The 24793-nt window shown below is 36.9% G+C and overlaps 1 protein-coding gene and 1 long non-coding RNA gene across 2 annotated transcripts in view; one reads left to right on the top strand and one right to left on the bottom strand.

The window, feature by feature from the left end:
- The window catches only part of LOC108977951, a 64141-nt gene extending 56205 nt beyond the window's left edge, over nt 1–7936 (bottom strand). Inside the window, exon 1 of the mRNA XM_018947947.1 lies at nt 7045–7936. The gene's annotated coding sequence lies outside the window, so the exon portion shown is untranslated. The remainder of the gene's footprint in view (nt 1–7044) is intronic.
- The window catches only part of LOC108977956, a 140008-nt gene that overhangs the window by 60817 nt on the left and 54398 nt on the right, over nt 1–24793 (top strand). The gene's annotated exons all lie outside the window — the stretch shown is intronic.

Here is a 24793-nt window from a genome sequence, read left to right as displayed (position 1 = left end):
AAATAATAGAAAATGTTTTTCAGTATATACTCCTATATATAACATTTAAAAAATTTCTACTTTTATATTTTAATTTTTTTCTTCCAGGTAACTACAAATTTTATACGAAATGTGATTTAATTTGCGCCAACGAATGAGCGCTCAGCGCATAGCTAAAAACCCACTCGTAAATTGAAAATATAATAACCATAGCATGAAGCGAAAATAAAATAGTAGTAGTAGCTAGGCACATTTAAGCCACTGAAGGGGAAATTCGACGCAGCTTGTCTATCTGCACGCCATACAGGCTACTTGGCTACTCGCTTTTTCTCTTAACGCTATTAGCGCGCTTCGCACAGCTTGGCTACAACTCGGTTGGCGGCGGCCTGCAACCACCAGACCGATAAAAAAAAAGTGTAGCTCACACAGCCATAATATGTATTATTAATTAGCGCCTGCGAGCTCGCGTCTGCCACCGAGAAATATGGATCAGTGGATCAATGGCATGAATAGAGGCAAAGGCGGCTGCATGAAAAAAAAAAAACATAACGTCAACGGCAGACGACGCTATGACTGGGGTAGAATGTTAAAATAAAAACACATACATGCATATACTATATTTATGTGTATATAGATTTATATGCAGACATGCATACATACCTACATATTCACACATACATCCATGAAATAATCATGAAATATATACTTAGAAGCTAAAATAGCCGCATAGCAGTAGAAATATGGCGTTAGTTATGAATGTTATGCTACATGCCGCCAAGCTGATGGATGGGAGAAAATAGCTGCACACTGCAACAGTAAATAGCTAACACAGAAACACGAAAAACACAATAAGAACAAATAAATGGTGGGTAAGAGTGGCGAAAAAATTAAGCGCAAATGGCTTTTGAGCTTTGGAAAATAGAATTATAGCAACAAGCAGTGTGCAACACAGCCATGCAGCAAGTACAAACATACACACATATATTCCTACTGGATATATGAATAAATAACAAGTGAACGTGCGCGCATGCGCAGCAAGTCAAGCGAGTAAAATTCGAAATTTGCGCGCCAGAAAAAAGTGAGAAACTTTTAATGCGCAGAAATGAGGCAGAAATGACAGCGTTGTGGCAAAGAAAATGAGGTAAATTTTTAAACACATACATAATATGATTTATACATATGTATATAATAACATACATAYATATATTAAACTGCTATCAGTTACTTGCGCATATGCAGTTACTTATAAATATTTTTACTTATCTGCAGATTATATTTATCCACTTGCTCAGATACTTTCAATCGTAGAGATAATATTATAATAACACACAGGCACAAAAATAAATATGTATGTGTATATCTATGTATGTAAGTATATTTCTTTAATACTCCGTTGAGTAAAATAAATAAGCCGTAAAAATAACGGTAATGCTAATAAAAGTAGTAATAGTTAAGTTAGAAAGGTTGGGAAAATGTCATATATGCACTTACATATATTCATATACATAAACATACAAATGTAATGCTTCATATATATATGAAGGTATATATGTACAGAAGACAAAAACAAATATATTGGCAATTTAGCAGCATTGAGCCGTGAAACCAGCACAACTCCAGACACAAACAGACTCGATTGGCAGTTAGACAGTTCGACATACATTGTGAAAGACACATAGAACGGTAAAAGTAAAATAATATAGAAAATCGCTGAATTATAAAGCATGGGAGAAATTCATTGGCACTGTAGCAGGTGTTTAACTGTGGRAAAAAATTACAAAAAAAAAAAATATTCATATTTTTCAGTATTTTCATATATTTCATTATTTTTTCAATATTTTTTTTTTTAATTTAATTTCAGGAGACTTTATATCCCATAAGTGCCTGAAAGTATTTGCAAAATTTTCTTTTTATAATTTACATGGATTTTAAAGAGCTAGTCTTCTGCTTTATTGGCGTAGATACCGCCAATATCGGTTATAGATTACTGAAAAATTAAATTTTGTTTCAAAAAAATCAGAAAAAAAACGACGAAAAAATATCGCATATTTCAGCAAAATTTTATATATATTCAGTGAATTTTGTATTATTTCCTCGATCCACTGAAAACGGCTTTCACACAGCGCCAATATTAATTTGAGAACAAGAAAAATCACCTGAAGACAAATCTAGGGAATACGGTCGTTGATCGATGCTATTCATTGTATTTTTGGCATTAAATGTAGTCATAACTCTGGCTCAATGCGAAGGTACATGATCACCGTGTACAATCCTTGCATTTTTGTTATACAATTTAAACCGTTTTCGACAGATGTTCTTACGCAAACACCTCAATAATGCCAAATAGAACTCCCGTTGGACCGTTTGACCCTCCCAAACAAATACATGATGCACCAAACCATGAATATCGATAAAAACTAGCATTACCTTTATTTTGAGCGGCTTTTGGTTTAAGGTCGTTTTTTCCCCTCCATTCCGATGATTGTGAACTTGTTTGCATGTCATACACATAAACTTACCATTGGCAATTATATTGCTCTCCATTAATGTGGAATCGGAATATGTACGATAAAGCATGTCTAAAGAGACTTGTTTAGGATACTCTTTTTGAAAAAAATTCAGCTTTATCGCAACGAGTCGAGCAAGAACGGGTTTCATACCCAAAATATCAACCAAAATCATTTGAACGAACTCAAGAAAGATGTCGAGCTCTCTAGTCATCTCTCTTACTTTAGATCCTACAGAACGACGCATGTTTTTAACGATCTTTCGACCTTCTTTGAAGGCTTTGCCTCACTCGAAGGCTTGTGTTTTTAACAAAAATGAATCACTGTAAGCCTTTTCCAATTTTTGCAACGATTCCGCATACGAAATTAAGTTAGAAATACAAAATCAATTTTTTTTATGTTTTGCATTTTAGGTGACGATATATAGATTTCTTTATCAGCATACTGAATGAAAGTAATATTTTAATGTGGCTATTTTATAGACGTTATTATATGAAATAAACCCAAAATTAGCAAAAAAAAAAAAAAATAAACAATCGCTCACTACACAGTCGCAAAATTATTGTAAGTTAGCGTTGCTTTTTCAAAAATATTGAAAGTAATTGTTTTTAATATTTTAAATAGTTTAAATTCAGCCAAATTATTTGCTTATAGATATTTTCAATTTGTAAAAATAACTTCATTAGGCTTCAAACACTTTCAAAAATAACTAAAATACTAAATTTATGGAAGAAATTTTTTATTACTTATTTTCTTCTCTTTTGTTATTACTTGAATCAGTAACATTGCCAAAAATTTGTCAAGTGTAAATTGGAAAATGGCAAAGCACAACAATCAAAGCTGCAAGTAAACAAACAAAAATCAGCGAAATTTCTTTAATTTTTCTCGCCTTTTATGCTCTTTTACAACTTTTATTTCATGTTGTTGTGTCTTACAGGTAACAAGTAATTGTGTTAGAAATTAGAAAGCATAAAATTGTCATGAAACCAATTGGTGACAGTTGCCTTCAGTTGGTATTCTTAGTGAAAGAAAATGAAATGATTGGCAGTATTATAACTACTATTTAATATATACATATGTCTGTATTTAAATCGAGAAAGAGTAAGTAAATTTTTGCTTACACATTTTAAAAATTTAAACTTTCCCAAATATATGTTTATTTTCAAAAATAAATTGGCATGCGAGGAGTTGAAAGAGGCAGGCTTAGGTGATATCCCGCATGTTGGCGACTACTTCATGAATTGAAGACTAGTATCCATAGTACATTGTATATAGTATTATCTGAACATTGTAATGCTGTAATCTAAACATGGGTTATGAAGCCACGCCTACTTCCCTTATGACATCAATTTAATTAAAAACCGTTCAAAATCTTTCACTTTACAGTAAATAAATCGGATGTTAAGAAGAAATAGAACAAAAGCGAGACATATAACAAATGTGTGGGAACATTCGCATAGTCCCAAAGGGGCCTATTTTATTGGCGTTAATAAAGAGCTGCATTAAAATACATGAAAAGGTAGTCTTGTTTGCAAGTGTTGGTAAAATTTGATCTGATAGTTCATATATATATGACTTTAATTTACTTATTTCTATTTTTCTTCTCATAATCTCATATTTCGTAGAGACAAAGTTTGAGTTAGCTTCTCGAATTTACTGATGTTGTAAGAAATAATTATATCTAGAAGCATAGAGTTCCGTTTAAGAAATATGGTATTCAAAATATTACGAAATTATAACCCCACTAGATAAGGAATAGAGAGCTAGAATGTTCAAATATTCAATATGGAAAAAGTATACTCCCAAATATTTTAAGAAATTCATTAGAAAAAAATATATCCGCAGCTCAAGAGCGTTAATTAAGGAATTACTCTAGCCTCAAAATGCGAAAAGGTCGAAAGTTATCTTTTATCATATTTCGATAATCGGCTCTATATCCAAAACTCAAATTACTTTTGAAGTTATAGCCTGTTAAGGGTGGGCCGCTTGAATCATAATTTACAATCTTTAACAATTTTTTTCTGATTATCGCGACATACCAAGTTCTAACCAGCCGATTTACTTAAAATTCGGCACAAATATTCTATTTCCAATATCTCTGAACCAACCAGAACCGAAGCTTTCTATATTCTAATATTCTCCAAAAAATCGAGAAGAATGCAGAGCGCATAATTTAATAATTTTTAATTGTCTATTCTTGAAATATGAACAAAATAGTGATACAAAATCGATGTTAAAAATATCGACTGCTTTTTTTTTTACAAAAAACGGTCGAAGTTCTGGCCTCTATACAAGAATACTTCGTTAAGAAATATTTGTTTTTAGGGCTTTTTTTTTAGAAATATTATATATACATTAAATATTATATATCTATAAATACTTGTATATATATATTTGATATGAGATATAGATAAGACTGGATTACCCTTCCATCATCGGCATTCATCCTTTTTATGATTTTAATAAAACAACTATTTACCCACATTCAAAATCAAGTAGTATTTCAAGTCTAAAAAAGAAAAAATGGCAATATTCTGATCAAGCTCCTATATTCAATTTCATCAAATCCAAAATATTTTCTTTTAATTATAATCTGCTTCCAAAAAATTCTACAGATGATTTTTTTGTGCTCTTAAGCGTCAATAAACTGAAATTTTGAAGTGTACATATAGAGTTGTGTCTGTGGCTACAGAGCATAAAAGATTTCTTCACCTAACGGTTGTAAGTATCGCCTAAACATAATCGAGTTAGATGTAGGTAAATGATCAGGATCATGTGACGAGTTCAAATATAAGTCTAATTGTCTGTCTGTATTTCCGTCCATCCACGCAAGCTATAACATAAGTAAAAATTAAGATATCTTGACGAAAATTTGTATACATATTCCTTGGCAAAAAAATGAAGGTGGAGTTTGCAGATGGGCGTAAACGGACCCCAGGGAACGTCACCAAAAAAGTTTTACATCCGAGATGGTATGAGGGATTTATAAGAATCGAATTTAAAATTGGACGATGGGCATAGCATCGCCAACTTTTAGGTAATATCATATATCTCGGAACCAAACTTACGAATTTTTACTAAATTTGGTACTTGACACAATCACTTCTCACAATCGTACGTCACACTACAAAAATTAGCAATTCGGACTACAACCACGCCTACTTCTCATATAGCACAATTTTTTAAATTTCATCAGATTCTTTCACTTTCTAGTCCACAAATCTAAAAGTAATTTATTTAACGGAATGAACTTGGCACGAATAATGCCTTGCAAATATGCCACCTTTAACCAAAAATTGTCAAAATCCAACCAAAACTGTTCCAGCTCGCAAATTCCGGCAATGTGGACTCCAGTATCTATAGTTGACCTTTGGCCCGAAAATAGCGGCCAATGTTTGGGATATATAATAATAATATCTTTGTGTATTAAAAATGGGCTGAATCTTGTAAATATAGTACTTCCCTGTGCCCCCATATGCCTAATATAAAGGTTTTCGAACTTCTGGGTGACTTTGTAGCGCATATGTATATCGGTCAATATGTGAGTTATCTCAATGAAAACCAGTGAGCTTCTTTTTATCATAACAGTTATCCGAAAATAGTTGAAATTGGGCGAAACTTGAAGTAGACCCCCATATAACCATTACCAGGATTTTCGAACATCTGACTGACGTTTGCCCATGAGATTCGTGATTATACACGAGATACCTTATCAAATCTCAGGGACCCTTTTTTTTTTTATTATTTGGCATACTAATAGTATGTTTTACTGGCCAAAATATACAAAATCGGGTCAACACTACCCCCAACTCGCATATTTTCCTGAAGGACTTTGCCGCTTGCAAATTGCAAAAGTATAAAATGTTCGATTGCCTCTCCTTACTTGTTTAAATAGTCTGTGTGTAGTTTTCTACTTTCATTTGAAAACCAAAAATTAAGTATCTATAATCATAAATATAATTGTTTCTGGAGCTATTTTCAGCATTCGTTGATATGCGTGGAAAATAGAAAATAATTTTCAATATTTATTAAATAAAGCCGTTGAGCCCCCACTGCGCTAAATACTAATAAATATAACCAAAGGTGTACATATGTATGCGCTATTTGTATTTAAGCATGTGTGCAGTCAAATATACCAGCGCTGAATCGCAATTATTGATCATTAAACTCTCCATTGATGTGCACAAAGTAGAAGCACAAAATATCGGTCAGCGCGTGGAACGCAACACAACAACAACAAACAAGCACGCACACACACACACGCGTATGTACATGAGTGCAATGTGCTGCTTTCTTTTTTAGTTCCGTATGCTTTGGGCCACAAGATGAGTTTCATATTCTTTGTGCAGTTATTGCCATAAATGTTATTGCTATTGTTATTTTGACTATTTGCTCTTAGTATTTTACACTTTTACATTCAGCAAGCAACGCGCGTTCTGCGCGCAACGATGCCAAACGCTGAACTTTATGCAAAATCTGTTCTATTTGCTGGTTTTGTTGTTATTGTTGCTTTAAAATAATAAAAACTTAATGATAAAAACTCAGCTGTAATTCGCACCTTATTAAAATACACTTGAAGGCGCAGCGCGCAGCAACACGGGTTAGGCTCGAACGCAGAGTTGCTTCGTTGGTTCTGCGCGATGGTGTTGGCGATTTCGCGGCTGTTAGCTTGTGATTGTTGGTGTCGATCGCGGAGATAGCAAAAGTTTTAATGTTTTGTGGCGATAGACTCACTTGCTATGCCGAGTCTATTAAATTGTTGTTATTGGTTTTTGGTTTAAAGAGGTTCTTTTAACTTTATTTTTTTTTTTCTTTTCAAATTCCGTTTTTCAAAATTTTTTTCAATTTTTTTCTTTTTTCAAATTTTTTATTTTTTACTGTAAACTCTCTACTTTTTGCGCTTTGTCTGCACAACACCAGACACACACACACACAGCACAACAAAAAAACAAACAAAAAAAAAACAGTTATGCGCCAACGAGTCAGCAGCAAACAGTTTTTCGCCAGACGAAGAAGAAGTGGAGCGCCGCTTATTGTTCTTTCTGTGTGGTTGTCTGTATGGTTAGCCGGTCGGTCGGTCGCTTGGTCGTTGGCTGGTGCATCCAGCACCACTTGCTCTTCAACACTTTTTTTCTCTACAATTTATTTGTTATTTCTTTTATTTATTTATTTTAACTTATTATTGTTTTTTATGTCTGCAAACACTAACTACACGTCGTAGGGCATTCAGTGTCTAACAAAATACTGCCAGACTCAGCAGCTGTATAGCAGTTAGTATATGGTAACACACTTGTTGTGGCAATAACGGTTATAAGCGAGACGCAGCCGAGAACACGTGTGCACGCAACGAATGACGAACGCGAAATACGCGATCCAAAGCGTTACTTTCTTTCGTTAGACTGACGCAGCTTGTCGTCTAGCAGTTCCAGCTGCCTCTTCTTCTTCTGTTTCTTYTGCTGCTGGCAAGCTCTTTCCCGCATTTGCTTTGTAGCAATAGAGATCTTGCTGAGCGGTTGGCGCCGCAGCTGCCACTTGAACTGGAGAATGTGTTGTGCATACAACGGTTTCGTGGTGGTGTGGTGGCTATGCTTTCACTCAACATCAGTCGGTCAGCAACAATGAGCAACAGCCAGCAGCTTCCAGTGGAATGACAGGTGTAAGAGAGCCACAGCAGCGTCCATTGCTTAGCATGCTGCTACTGTGCGCTGTTAAATTACAGCGCTGTTGTTGTTGCTGCTGCTGTTGCTTCGCCTGACCTTGTTGTTACTTTTCTTTGCTGTTACGTTGCCTGGCATTGATACAGGTTGCTTAATTTATTGATTGCCAGCGACACGATAGAGACAAAATGCAATTTAATGGCGATTTGTTGATATGCCGTTTATTAACCTTATTGCGTTATGTTGGTGTGAGTGTTTATATGTATAATTTTAGCATATACATACTGTATATTTGTTGTAGGTAATTAAATATTCTCTTTAATATTAAATTTGATCGAAGAGAAACTTATTGTTATTCACGTGTCGAAGGCCTCAAACGTTGTATTTGCGATAAACTTTATAATCTGTTTTCTCCAACTTCGTGACGATCTGTTCACTGTCATCATGAATATCCATCAAAGGGACATCCTTCCGCATAAACCAATATGCCTATTTAGAACGGTGTTAGGATTCAATATAAAGAGAATCAGAGAGGAGCTTGTTAAAACCCGCCGCATATTCGAATTTTCGATTTCACGCATTTCTGAGTGGAAACAAAATATCCTTTAAGCTTTGGACAAATGTTATATAGGTTAGATACTATGTATGTTTAATGTTTGAAGAAATTAACATTAGGTTGAATAACTCAAGCCCTAACAGCTTGATCTTCAATAACATAATTTACACTTTCGCTTCGTGTTTAAGGAGTCTGTCCGTAAGATTAAATTATGGTTTCTCCTACGAGTCATCTATACGCCTCTGTTAATGAGGGTAACTCCGATAAAGCTACAGAAACAGCACTTGGAAATCATCGAGTTGGCAGCAGAGTGACAGCCGGGGATCCCAATAGCTCCTATCGATCAATTCAACACATTTTCGGTTTGTGCTTTTGGATATGATACTTCTCAAATCTATTTTCGAAACAAAAGATTTGAATCTTTTGCAAAAACGACGTGGAGTATAGGTCACCAAAAAGAGGCTTGACAACGGAGCGTATATGGGTTTATGAATATAACGTCCAAGCTGTCTAATAATCTTGCCTATCATGCCGTAAAAATGGATCGAAACCAAACATTAAAGTGCTGCTTACCGTTTTCTTCCATTATCATGGTGTGCTTCACCATGACTTCATTCCATAGTGTCAAACGGTCAATAAGGAATACTACTTGGCAGTTTCGAGGTCTGTATGTGAAGATATTCAGTTTAAAGGACCGAATTTGTGGGCAGGATGACATGACTGTGACTGACTAAACTAGAGTCATCGCTCAGCTCCCACATACGCCAGTTTTGGTTCCTTGTGGATTTTTCTGTTTTCGAAACTGAAAATCCACTTCGAAGAGTACGACATGAATCCATGGAAGCAGTAAAAAGTGTATAGAAAATTGTATTAAGTGTTGGCAAGCCCCAATTTGCTCAAAAGGATCCTATTTTTAAAACGATAATAACGATTTATATTACAATACGTGAAATCGTTTTTTTTTTTTACTATCAGCTCAAGTCAAATTTGGTGGTATGTCTTAATCAGACGCGCAACTCCCAGTATTAAGCCTAGACGATATTGTACATGTATACCCGCGCACATTGAGATATGATGTGTGGAAAGTGCATTATACACATATGATTGCCATTTCACAAATCCTGTTCACATTCAGTCCAACTGCTTGGTGCTTTTCGCATTTGACATACAACTCGTCAAAGGAGATTAAATTAAAACTGTTCAGAGCGTTATAAGCTACGAACAAAAAATTATAAAAACAAAAAAATTTAACAAAATATATGTATGTAGGAAAAATGTAAACGGCAAAAACTGGTCCACACACATCCGCACTTGTTTGGCGGCACACTATGTACCGTATGTATGGCCGCAACGGTAACGGCGGCCCCAGCAAACGCAGCTGCAGCTCTATAGCTCAGCAGCAGCCTAATCCACAATTCAATTAAGTTGAATAGTAAGTTGATGTGGACGAGTCAAGTCCATTCGGCCGTTCGTTCAGCGGTTCGTTCATATTTAACCGGATTCGGGATGTCAGGAAAAATGGCGAAACAGTTAAGCGGGTATCAATGACGAACGAAACGAGGCAAGCCAGCACCAGGCCAAGATCAAGGCGACCAACCAAGCAGCCAAACCGCTAACTTGCCAAGCAAACAAGCCGCTTCGAAAGACAAATCGATGCCAAAACGCAAGTGCTCGGGTAAGATGTGCCATGCCACGGCGCGTCGTCGTCCATCTGAACGCGACTGGCGACTATGGTGAGCGTGTTGCATGGTACGCTGAATAAATGAAGTCCGTTGAGATGATCTGCGATGCTCAACACGCTACGCTGCGAATGGCTGAAAGCAAAAAGTCTCGATTGACAACTTTTCCCTGCTTTGGCATGATCTCGAGACGTTTGCCGTTTGCTGTTGCATTTGTTATTGTTTTTCGTTACAGCGAACAATGCGCAGCTGCGGTGCTTCACTAATGACAACTATAAACGCTAGCTTTTCTTTCGTTTACGTTGGCTCTTTTGCTGCGTCTGCGCAAAGAATGCGCCAACAAGTGCAGAAATATGAATTGCACGAGCGAACTGGTTGTAATAAATAGCCAACAATTTATTCTTTAATAAATAATGGTAGACATTCGAAATTCGCAGTCAAAATAAAATGAGGAAGAATTTGTAAATATTGAAAATCAGGTTTTCGAAATAAGCATTTGGCCAATTTTTTGAAGTTGTAAGGAATATCCATTAGATTATTATTTTGCGCTCACTTCTGATGCTGTCCGCTTTAAGACAAAGCGTAAAAGCTCATCGAACGCGTGAAGATTTTAAGCTCTCGAAAGCTTTTGGTCTAACAATCATTTTACCAGTCTAATCAAGTTTTAAGCAAACCTAGAAATGCTCACAGATCACTAGTAGCTTTGCATAGAAGCTCACCGAACGCGTGAAGGTTTTAAGCTCTCGAAAGCTTTTGGCTCTAACAATAATTTCACCAGTCCAAACAAGCTTTAAGCAAACCTAAAAATGCTCGCAGATCACTAAAAGCTTTTAAAGGTTATAAATAATTACTGAAGTTCTCGAGCTACCAACATTGATTTCATACATATAAAATGTCTTTAAATTGACAACGTTAGATTATTCTTATACTCTCACATATGATACGGCTCGCTTTCTGGCAAAGCAGAAAATCTCACCGAACACAAGAAGCTTTTTAAGCTATCAAAAGCTTTTGGTTTTAACAATAATTTCTCCCTCCTAACTCAGCTTAGAACCAAACCAGAAAAGATAGATCATTATAAGAATATATTATACCTGTAAATTGACACCGTTAGATAATTTTTATATTCTTAACTGTGATATTATACACTTCCCGGAAAAGCTCTCGAAAGCTTTTAGTTTTAACAATAAATTTTCGCTCCTAACTCAGCTTAGAGTTAAAGCAGAAAAGATCATAGATCTTTAGAAGCTTTTTAAGGTTGCAAACAAGTGCTAAAGCTCTCGATGTTTCGACATTGATTTCATACTTACAATATATCTGCAAATTGACACCGTTAGATGATTCTTCTTTTCTTAACTATGATACTATACACTTTACGGCAAAGTTCTCGAAAGCTTTTGGAATAACAATAATTTTCAACATTAATTTCTAACTCTATTCTAAAATTTTTCTTTTGACAGAGTCGTTTCGGTGAGTTAAAATTACAATTTTTTGGGAGCATAGCCATTCTGAGTTCTGAAGTTAAATATCTGTAAATTTATATCGTTAGATGATTTTTCTATTCCCATCTATAACACTTTCCATTTTACGGCAAAGCTTTGTCTTTAACAATCATTTTCTCTTCTTTATAGCTAAAGCAGAGAAGCTTACAGATTACTGAAAGCTTTTTAAAAAGAATTAGTGCTGAAGCTCTTGAGCTTTCGACATTTATTTCATATATCCACCTCATATGTCATCCTTTCTTTAGTTTCAGCTTCAGCTTCAGTTGGGTTTCAAAACATACCCCAAAATATAGCGGATTGTCTTCTAAAAAGTAAGGATCATTAGAGAAAGGCTAACTTGAATATCTAAAATGGTGAATATTAAGTCCACATTTATTGACGATTATGAGCTTGGCATATCCCTCAAGGCCGCCAATGTCATTATAAGCCTTTGTTTCTAAGTTAGCAATTGCTCAATCTCATTCTCAATAACGAAACTACTGAATGAGTTAGTGATCATGCACGCTCAGAGTCTAAACTAACTGTCGCTTCTCTCTTACACTCATTTAGCATTGCCACTCAATTAACACTACCACTCATTTAACACTGTCTCCTTCCTGTAGCAAATTATTGGCTGTTAATGTTAATTCTGTACACAAAGCTCTCACTCACTCTCCCTATAATTCCAGTGTCTGCAATTGATCTCTAACAACTGTCCACATATCTTTCAATGCCCGTCCACTTCGTATGCGATTTGACCCAGCTTTGCAATAACGGTGTTGTCGCTGTTAATTCTTGTCCACTGGAAAGTAGTTCGTGCCGTCATTCCCCAGTTAGATGCCAATTGACTACTTAAATTTGTAAACAACATTAGTCGTCGCTCTTTGCTTGCTCTCTCACATAAACGATCACTCGGCTCAGCGCGCTCTACTGGCAACATTGTATGCTCACTCCTCTGGATGCAGCTTTGCTAACCGCTGTGTTAACAACACTATTAAGCGTATGAATTTCCGTACAACTGGTCCAGCTAATATTTGTAGCCTTCGCCTGCTCACCTCCACTCACCGGTATCTGCATTTTCACTCAGCAACCACGCGATTTCTGCTTTTTCCTCGACCATACCTGTATACTTGCGTAGTACTCGCCGCATGGTTGTTTTCTTGTTTTCCTTTACAGTTCCGGCCGACAAGCCAAGACGAAGGTGATGATGGTAGGTACTGGCGATAGTGGTTGTAGTGCTGCTCGAGGTGGTGTTGCTGCGCGATAACGGCTATGACGGTCGGTGGCTATTGGCTGGCACAATAAACGCTATATGACGGCAGACGTTTGCTTTTCATTTCTCGGAATTGATCGTTCGACATCGACCGCGATCGAATTCTTGGCCTTTCTCTCATCCCCCCACTTAAAATCAACAACTTCGCCGCTACTACACCGACCGGTATCGAACTGCTTCCCAGCATCCAAGCCTACCAGGCCAGTTTGTTGTTGTATAATCGCCCAACGTTGGGTAAGAAACGTGGTTTGTAATGTGCCATTGCTTGGGCCCATACAGTGGCGGGCGAGCTGTGATCTTTTTTGTTTGCCGCGCGATTAAATAATGTTTGAAGGAGACAGGTCACCGCATTCCGTTTGTTGCTTCACTTGTTCAGTGTGCGATTTTTTTTTTTTTTTGTTCCTCGATTGTATTATTTATTCTTTCGTTTGTTGTTGCTTTCTGTTTATTTCACTCAACATCCGTTGCCTTTGGTTGTCGTGTGATCGTTCGCAGCGCTGTGCAGTTTGGCATTTCACCATTGCGCCATCCTATGCCTTTCGCTGCTAATTCATGTAATTATTCACTTATTCGCGCTGGGAACTGAGAACTGCAATCGCGGCGCAGAGATTATTATTCGGCTGTACGAGTATGTTGCAATTGTGAGAAATGCCCACCAGACGACCGGTCCATGTCGCATACATATCGATAAACGTACTGTTGCCTGAGATCGCTTTTTGTGGGCAATTCTTTGGGCTTTGTTTGCGGTTTCGCCGGCAATCGGAAATGTTTAATCTTAATTGTAGAATGTTACAAGTTACATAAGCATAAACAAATTAATAATAAATAATAAAGATAATACCAAAATGCCACTTTCATAGAAACATACAGTTCTATTGGCAGAAACTCCAAAAGAGTCGATTTTCACAAGCTTCTCTTGATATGATTTTTTACCAACAAAATCATTCGCCATATACAAGAACAAAATTAGGATGCTTAAGAGCTTCGCAATCAAGCTCCCGGAGCTTTTAACGAGTCCCTATCAATGTGTGTGACCTGGCATTGCTCCAATAGAATGCAATCCTTCTTTTGGGAAAGCGCCTTCTTTAGACGATCCAGTTGTTGTCGATACAGTTCCGAATTAAGAGTTTGGACAAGCAGAGCAGCTCATAACAGGTAAGATCTTGCCAATCTGACCAAACTAATAACAAAATCTTCCTGACTGTCAATATTGGCTTGGTCACCGTTTACCCAACATACCAAGGCCGTTTTCGATTGATATTTTCGGAAGAGCTCCTTTAATGATCACTAGTAACCATCTATCCGGATCCGATTCGATTTTTGCGACTCCCAATTTCAAAATCGATGCATGAGGTTTTTGTTTTAACTCATGCTGCACCCATATATCGAGCACCCCGTTTTTATCCAAACTTATTTCAATGCTTTCAAAGAAAGTTTGGGAAAAGTTTAACTCTTGGGCAATCAAAATACGGCTTGCATAGTCAAACTCCACAACCGATTTAATCCAAAAATCGATGGATCTACCATGGACAGATATTTGTCCCTTTTTACCCAAAAACGGTTTAAAGTGCATAGATCGATAAAGCATTTTGGGCTCACCACAAATCTGCTACGATCAATATCAATCCCAGTCACTTCGCTAAGTTCTACAAAAGTTTGTCTACCGCGATTATTTACATTCAGCCAGTAATTCATCAAGTTAAGCACTAGACTATGCTCACATCGAGTAATGTCATTAGTCTACAGAGCTGAGGAGTCCGGTATCGAATGCCTCGGAGAGGTCCTTCTCTCTCCTGACGGAACTTTGGTATTGCTCAACGTCAGTTTACATAGCCGGGGATCCTCATTTAGGACATAGCGGCAAAAAGACAGTTCCTTTTCGTGCTGTCAAAAGCAGCTTTGGAATCGACGAAGAAGTTGTGTGTGGATTTTTATACCCATTGAGAAGAGGGTAGTCAGATAAGTCAACTCGAATAGAAACTCGAATATTCTTACATCCAATGCGGATTGAGTATTATATAAAGTTTATTTTTGGTAGTCGATAAACACTATAGGAAAATTCGTAGGTTCAAGTGTGGCGAAATTATCTTCTTAACCTCCTAACTATCATTAATTAATCAACTATAAAGAATTAGTTAAAGGTAGAGCAAGATATGAATTTTTCATTTAGAATTTTATACAACTAGAGAAATTCTCGTATCGAAGATAATGAATATTTGGCCTTGGATGAATTAATCCTTTATTCAAAGGAAAATTACCTTACCAGTCTAAATACTCAATAATTTTGGAATATTTCTTCAACAAAGTGGCAAAGGACGTCTTTTATACATTTCTAACGAGAACCGTTCTTAATAAATAAGTGAAAATTCCTCTAATTGCGAATTTCTAATAATTTTATTACAATTTTAACAACTGCTCACACTACCCACATCACTCGCTGTGATCGGCGACAAACTCTCCTGCGCCGCCAAATCTTGCAACGAATATGCGAATGCGCGAATAAACGTCCAAGTACTTTGTATATTTCCGCATTCGGAGTTAGTTGAATGAATGGAGCTAATTTGCATATCAACGCATCTAGACAAAGTCTCCGAAGAGCTCTTAATGCGTTTACGAGTGCCGACACAGGAGCGAGATACAAGCGAGCTGGCCTGGCCTGGCCTCGTCGGTCAGTGGAACGTGAAAATCTACAGACGGTGTGGCAAACAGTTTAAAGAGATGACCAGCATAGCCGAACGACAAGTGGAAGTGGTACGCACTGAAAAGGCAAAATGATAGATGCTAAGACAAAATGCAAACAGAATGAAAAGTTAGTTTGCAGTTGAACTTATTCGGACCGCCTGCAGTGAGGAAGGTTTATACACGAAAAGCATGCCTAGTTTTATTAGGGTGGTTCGAAAAGTCAGTATAAGTGGAACTTGTAATGTATTATAATTAAGGTTTAAAGGAAAAGGTGAGGTTATAGAAAGCCACGCCATATATTACTGAGAAGAAAGTGTGGATATTGATGCGATCCAAATAAAAAATGTTTCAATGGTTAGACATCATACGAGGAATTCGATAGATTTGTTGCAACTTTGCACGAAAATTCTTAACGCTTCTGTGGTCACACATTAGTCAAGAAAGATTTACTCTCTGGACGAGCTTTCCAAATTTAGTCCCCTCTACTCTACTCCAAAAGCTTTAAGTAGGGAATATGAAAATTACGAAGGAAAAAAATTGGCTGGTATAATTCCAATTTAGCCGGCTTTAAATAAAACTCATCCCCTTATCAATTCCAAAGATCCAGATGAATTTCCTCTATAAAAGTCGGGGTAAACTCGAAATATTTTAAAAAAATTACAGAAGTACACAATTGTGTTTCTTGAAAGGGAACAAGACACAGGTCAAAAAAAGGATCGTCATTTGAAGATTAATATATAAGAAGATTGTCTCGCTTTCAAGAGACTTTAGACGAAAAAACTGTTTCAATACCATAGCGAACCAGGATTCGTGAAGTTCGCTGGATGAAATCTCCGATTGAAGCCCATTTATCTAACTTAAATCTCCAAAACAGAAAAACTGACTAAGACAGTCTGTAAAGGAAATTTAATCCACTTAAGAGGTTAACAATTATGTTCCAATCTACCATAGGCCAAAGGATGCGACTTGACTTGTGAATCATCCCTGACCTATCAAACATATGTTCATCGGGCAACGAGCCCCCGCACGACACAAAGTACCTCTTTGCACCTGCTAATCCTAGACGTCTGACACCACACTCTCTATGATGCGACACTTTCGAAAAAACACGTTTTTTGAGAGTACCGTTGGATGACCTCAATAACAACTTATCTAATCCGTTACAACAACAATTTGACTTGTGATTACTGAACTTTTTTCCTGCCAAAACTGACCTAAACCAGCACCCTAATATTATGTCTGAAATTTACTCAAGCAAGCTTCAAACAGCTTCCGCAACACACTAGCAGACCGTAGTCGTGAAGTCTTATCAAAGTGTAAACGTTCTGTGCGTCGTCGTCTCCGGTGAATGACAACAGCGGCGCACTGTTTGTACTAAAAATATTGTACAAACTTTAGGAAAAGCTGAAATGGCAATCGGTTGTTGCAAAAGCAAACAGCTAAGACACTGGCTGCTACTAAAATGTTCGGCCCATTTAGAGAGTAGTCGAGAGTCGATGCATAGAAGCTGGGCACTTGTGAGTGGTGACAATTGTCGTTATCAGCGGCGACAGCTGCAGACGCACTCACTTTCCAACTTCCAGCACTGCAATCCATGTGTGTGTGTTTAATTTTCGTTTGTCTAGTTAACTCTAACGTCCACACTGCCCTTGAGGGGCCAATATATATACCGACTAGCAAATATATTTGCGAGGAGCGTGTTTGTATTTATGCACTTCCACATTGCCTCAGTCCAAGCAGCAAAAGTAAATTTGCAAAAGTGGCTGCAAGTTAGCGGATTGTTGCTTAGCTTTCCGTTTTAGCTGCACTCAGCAGTTAACAGTTAGCAGTCAGGAGTCGGCAATCAGCAGTCGGAAGGCACTTGAGTGCTTGGACATTTATTTGTTTATCTACCAACAAGCGCAGCTGTCGTTTGAACGCTTGTTTTTACAAGATTTTCAGATGAAGTATTTAGAAATGGTGGAGTTTACAAGCGTATCTATCCATATCTGTGGCAAGTAGTTGATAAGTAAATGTTGTTGTAGAGTACATGAAACACATTTTGGGTTTTGAATTGTAAAGCTAAGATATTTAAATTTTACATGTTTGAGGGATTACGGTTTATCGTTTGTGCTGGTCCTTTTGATTTAAATACTTTCACTTTGATTCATTTAATCGGTCTATTAAAAGAGTACTAGTTGAAACGAAAAGAGAAAGAGCTTCAGATAGCTTCAAAATATTTGAGTTTTAGCTACTATCCTTACGCACATACTAGGGCGGTCCGTTAAACCCTTGGCCTACAAAAAATATGAAATTTTTACTCTACTTATATCTCAACTGAATTTCCATTTAGCTCGATACACGATTAACGGAATACTCCAATATCTTATCTGTTTGAAAAAAAAAAAAACATTATCGGCAGGTCTTCAAAGTAGGTACTTCGGTGTTGATTGGATCCTATAATTCAGTATGTTAATGTTCTGTGACCGTTTTGTCCTGACTGCCCTCTTTCTGACTACTAGTCTGTGCCTTCTTCGGAGCAGATTCCTCGGGTGAAGTCTACTGTTTCCACTGTTATTTTTGCTGCTTGTTGTATTCCAGTGGGTCCATGTTTCTTTATCGAGGGCCACGAAATTACTTTGGAAATCCTTCAGATTGCGTTTAAGCAAGCTGCGCTTGCTGCCAAGAGTAACCCATCTCATCGAAAGAATAGATGGCTGATCGAAGATCACACGTGGACTACAAATGTAGTCCTTTGTGAGGCCTTTCAAAAGATGAACTCCTGTGTTCGAAGTTATAAATTAGCAAAACTTATCTGCCAATACAAATTTGCACAGGTGTTTAATTGCCAATGCAGCCACGGTATGCACTCTTTGGCCAGCCCTGAACGCACTATTAATGAGTTCAAGACTAGTATCGAAGCTATGCTATCTGAGTGTCTGAGTGGATTTTCATTCCTCTGAAGGGAGCTGCACTCCAGAGCAGTAAATCTACTGCTACCATAATGCCTGAAACCTCGGCCTGGAAGATATAGCAATAGTCACTAAGTCTGAATCTGGAATTTATACAGAGCTCCTCCGCCAATCTTTTCCCCAAGCTTTGACCCATCCGTGAAGAAGCTCACTGCCCCTCTCCCATAACTCTCTCGCCGGTATATGCGTAGAGTATGAGTCGCCTAAATTCGGTTTGGCGTATCCATGATCCAAGTGATCCGCTATGAAGTCAAAGTAAAGGAGGATTTTCGAGTGTTCAGATATGGGTTCATTTAGCACTCTCTGAGTCTAAAAGCAGTTTTCGCAGCCACACACCTGCCGACGATCTCTACGGTTAATCTGTACAAGATGGCATTACGTGCCATGGTTGTAGTGAACATTAGTGTACCACGCTCTCAAGTTTCATTTGCAAGAGTAGTCGTTTCTAGAGCCCTTAATCATATAAATACTCCATAAAACGTAATAGGCTTGACTATGGTGTCGTAGAACCGAAGATCACTTTTGGTGAAAAACCCCAGCTTTTGCCAATGGCTCTTCTACAGCAATACTAAGCATTCGATGCCTTTTTTGCTCTCTTCTCAATATTCTGCTTAAACGAAAGCTTCCTATACAGCATGAACCCTAGATAATTCATTGTATCCGCCGGTTGCAGTCGTATGTCTTCTATTTTTAATCCGTTTCAAAATTAATAATTTCCTTGGCAAAGAATTAATTTAGGTTATATATAAGTGATTTTCTATTTGTCAACATCTCACAACACTTTTTCAAGAATCCATCGAATCGTTTAATAAATAATCAAAGCAACTTTTGTCTCCACTCATGCATATATAATATTAACGGATATTGCCCCAAATATAATACTTTGCAATACTATGATTTGAAGAAACATTCTGCATCACAATATTGGGCCAAGTATCTCTGAGGTTCAATTGCGGTTTAGAAACTCAAATAAACACACCAAACAGTCGCACACTTGTAGTTGCGCATGCGTTCTACAAATTTTGCATATTTACACTTGATACAACAAAAACCCAAAACTGTTTTGGGGCGTAAGCCAGCGCATTTCGTATGCTATGCAGCGCTCCAGTATTCTATTTATTTTTCAGCACAACAAAACAATTACTCATTGGTACTTAACGCACTACTACATATGTAAATTTTCGACTACGCATAAACTATGTATAAAAGATAAGGTTTGTACGTGTGCTGTTGGATAAGACAGTGACTTTTGGAAAAGTAAACGGAGAGAGATTCAACTGTTAAGTAACAGATGAATGTTAACAATACAGAGGTCCGATATCGGCAGTTTCGTCAAATGAGCAGCTTCTTGAAGAGAAAATGAGGTTTACAAAATTTCAAAACGATATCTTAAAACCTGAGAGACTAGTTCGTATATATACAGACGAACAGACAGACGGACATGGGTAAATCGACTCAGCTCAACATACTGATGATCATTTATATATATATACTTTATAGGGTCTCCGACTTTGTGAATTTGAACGACTCAATAATCTGCTTTGTGAGATTAAATGGGATGATTTACTTTCGGGACTAGATACAGCTAATAGTTTCTCGATTTTTAAGAAATCAATTAAGGAATCTTGTCATTATAATATCCCGCTCAAACATACACAAACATATAAGTTCCCTTGGTACACTAAGGACCTCAAACGTTTAAAAAATCTTAGAAACAAATACTACAGAATATTCTCTTCAACTAAATCTCATATTTCCTTTGTTCAATACCAGCACTACACAAAACTGTTTAATGAATTGGATAAGTTTCTCTATAAAAGGTTTATTAATAGTACGGAGTCTACAATCAAGTCGAACCCTAAGTTCTTTTGGAACTTTGTAAAATCTAGAAGAGCGTGTTCGGCCATTCCCTCTGCTTTACGCTGGAGTGATAAGTCCGCTTGCACTCCTGGAGACATCTGCAACCTGTTTGCTGAATTTTTCTAATGGAATTATGTTCACGACGATCCTGGTATTATTTCCACCCTCTCGGCTAATAACTTCCCATCCATAAGTTTTGGCACACTGTGTCTTTGACAGGATGATACTGCTACTTTCAGTAGTCACATCAACTATATCACTTCTAAATCATTCTCCGTACTCGGCTTTGTCCGTCGTTTTAAATTTTTCCGACCCCTACACCTTGAAATTACTGCATACATGCTTTCTACGGTCCATTTTGGAGTATTCAGTGTTCTTCTGGAGACCACATTGCATATCGTCAATTAATAGGATCGAGCGTGTTCAAAAGATTTTTCTTAAATTTGCTCTCCGCTCCTTAAAGTTCGTTGACCCAATACCATCGTATACATCTCATTAATTGCTTTTACATCTTAAACTAGTGGAAAAGCGACAGTCCGTTCTCTGCCTTTCATTTGTTTTCAATGTTATTAATGGAGGTATTGACTATCCCTTTTTATTAGGGAAAATTAAATTCAACATTGTCTCAGATCTATTTCCCCATTTTGTTATAAAAAGGAAAGTACTAACTTTGCTGAATATGCTCCTCTCAAGCGTGTTATGCGTGAGTGAATTCGATTTCCTAGAAAGTTCTTCTTGATTTTTCTCAGTCTAGGGTATCCTTCATTAATACCATTAATTCTGTTTTTTAGTTTAAGTTAACTATTTATGTACATACCTACTTTTAATTTAATTATTTTAGAATTCTAATTTGTATCCTAATTCTCCATTAGTCTGTAAGAATTAATGTTCATAGACTTAACTAACTAAATAAATAAATAAATAAAACTGCTGTATTGATAGCATTTTCACACGGCCTTCTTGGAATTATTATATTTTTTAGATAATGATCGGTTAAATAAGATTTTTGATAATTTCCGATTTTTCAGTGCGCTTACAGTGAATATAATTTCTTTTTTTTTTTATTTATGTATAAAAATATGATAATTACAGTTCTTTGCATGAAATAATTTACAAAAAAACCCATGTTTTCTGACTTAAAATGAGTTATAACAAACCCTTAAATTTTAAAGTCTATCGAATATTTTTGATTGAAATAACGCATCATTCGAACTTTTATTAACATTATTCTATGGCAATTGTATAGTGAAATAGGGGAAACGTATTCATATATGCACTAGTAACTAGTAACTAAACAACCAAGAAAAAATATCTGTAAAATGTATATTTCTATTGCTCCCCGTCGATATTAATTACTTTGCATTTAAATAAGCAACACCTTAGTCCATACTTTGTTGCAAATGCAACTTCTAACGTGTTAAACACATACCAAGTCCATCATTGTAGTTAATACATGCAGCAGCGCGCACCCAAAATAATCGCTCATTCAAGAAAGCTGCTCATTTACTCAAGCATGCAAAAGCGGCGCAGCGGCTGCGCATAGTACGCACATAATTGTAAGCAGCCGCTTTATGAACTTGTTTCACATGCGCTTGCGCACACGCACTCACTCGCTTCTGCTCACTCTCGCCCTCTCTATCTCTCTCTCTCTCTCTCTCTCACGCGTCACACAAGTTCGTGTCCTGAGTCTTTGGTTTTTCAACACCTCATCAATTGCCTTACAGTACACACATACTTTTCGATTTACGCTGTTTTGCTCACTTGTTGTTGCCGATTTACCACTAAATTTTCATTTATTACCTGCCAACTTCAACAGCACACGCATGCGCTTAGCAAAAACAAAATACACAAGCAGCAAGATAACAAAAGCTGCCGTGAAAAAAGACGAAGAGTAAGAAGTAGAAGCTCATACTCACAAGTAGCAATCACATTCGTCGCTGCCGCCGCCCGCCTGCAAATATGTTTGTTCTGATTCTTTTATTGCCATTTTCGAGACGCCCGACTTTTTACGATTGCCACGTTAACTGTAACATATTTATGGCGCTGCTGTTGGCCGTATCGCCAATGATTTTGAGGCACGTACACGCATTTATGGGCCAAAGCTGCCGCACCAAAACCCAAATACTTCACCTGTGCGCCACAAATAAATTGACAAAAACAAAATATTTCTACGTTTTCGTTTTTCGTTTTTTCTTTTGTTTTCACTGAGGAATTTTTGTTTTCATTTCACTTTGCGGTTGAAGCCGCCACTTGCTACATTGGATTGCTGTCGTCGCCGCTGCTTCTCTGTCGCTGCTGTTGCCATGCGGTTTGCGGCTGATGAATTCGTGCGATGCGTTAATTAACATCTATGGATTTTATCACTTTATGATTCCCGCTGTTGATCGCTTAATGCTTTGGTTCAAAACGTTTTGGCGCATGTCGGTTAAAGCGTGCCGCCGATGACTTACTGCACCTTAATTTAAGTGCGTACAACTTTATTATGGTTTCGTTGCGGTTTACTGAGCAGGGCTATTAATAGTTCACTTTCCTCGGTTTACAAAAAATATTTAAGAGTGCAATAATTAAACTGTTATAGTACAAATATTAAAAATATTCAGAAAAAGGTATACTACTGAGGGCAAAAAATAGTAAGACTTAATTTAAATTTCATGCGAAAACCCATTCGTCGTACTTTTTTCTCAAGCTTGATATCACATGTCATTAACATCTGTGCCAAATTTCAAATCAAAAAAATCCGTAACTATCGAACTTTTCAAAACAGAATCAAATTTTTAATGCCGAACCATTCAGAAAGTTGAAAGAGGCCTTCGATGATAATTATTTGTCGCGCGCAAGTGTTTCTGATTGGTACAAACCATTCAAAGAGAGTTGAGAACGCATTCATTGATATCTTAAGTTGAGTGTACTCTATGCAGCATTTGTAAGGCTTTTGAAATATGTGTGTCATCCTAAACTTCGCTGTTATACAAGCTTCGCACTTGTTCATACCTTGCTTAGTTAGCTGGGGGCTACTGAGATGAAAATTAAACAATCATTCATGTCTTATGTAAAGAGAGGGAAGGAAGGGAAGGTTATAGTAGGTACCCGTTTTTGAAAAAATCTGGAGTTATCAATTTTTGATGCACTGTTGCGGTTATAAAAGAGAATCACTTAATCAATAGTCATGTAATCTTCCCTCGTTGTACTCATAGTGACTTTAATATTTTAATATTAAATATAAGGTTGAAAATTTTAGACTTTTTATGAAGAAGTCGCAGTTTTCACCTATGCAAGGGAAGTTTGAAGTGGGTCGAAAGTGAAAGTCAGTATTTCAATTATAGCAGACTCTCGGTTGGTTTCAATTAATTCACGGAGCCCTTACATCATAAAAAAGAAGATATAACTAACCCGAAGTCAAGAAAAAATATATATTTATATATTGAGAGAAGGAGAAAACTCAAGCAATGCGCCAAAAAACAGCAGTAAAGCAACTAAGGAATATGTCAAGCACGAACATGAAATAAAAGCGATGATATTGGAAAAACGTATACAAAATTTTGTCGGATTAAAGAATGATTGAATTTTTTTTACCGGGTTCCAGAGCGTTGTAAGCAGATTGATTATTATTGGATCTAAAATTAGATAAAATGCAACGACACTAGCAATATATGCATCTGCTTTCTCATTCTGAACAGAACTTTGGTATCTCCACTATTACGAAGAGTACTAACGTAGTATATAGAAAATAATAGAATGGAATAAAACCAACATGCCCAAATAGAATATTCTACATCATCTTAATTTTTGACCGACTTGGACGCGTTTTTTGGTTTCGTCACATTTTGAAGCACCATTCGTTTGATTGCTGGACAGTTTCGCCGACATAGTCTTAAACCCACGTCTCGTCGCCAGTGATATGTTTTCAGCTACTTTATCAAACATCTGTTTTGCAACTTTTCTTTTTCTTTTTTGGCGTAGACACCGCTTACGCGGTTATAGCCGAGTTTACAATAGCGCTCCAGTAGTTCTTCCTGGTGTCAATTGGAGACTCCAAATATATATCGAACAACTCATTGCTCCATCAAATGCGATATTCATCGTTGCAAATGCGCAAAGGCACATAAATCTGCCGCAGAACTTTTCTCTCGGAAACTCGTAACGTCGACTCATCATATGTTGGCTTTGC

This window comes from Bactrocera latifrons, unplaced genomic scaffold (assembly GCF_001853355.1).
Source record: "Bactrocera latifrons isolate USDA-ARS-PBARC rearing strain unplaced genomic scaffold, ASM185335v1 scaffold_98, whole genome shotgun sequence".
Lineage (NCBI taxonomy): Eukaryota > Metazoa > Arthropoda > Insecta > Diptera > Tephritidae > Bactrocera > Bactrocera latifrons.
This window is presented reverse-complemented; position numbering and strand designations above follow the sequence as displayed.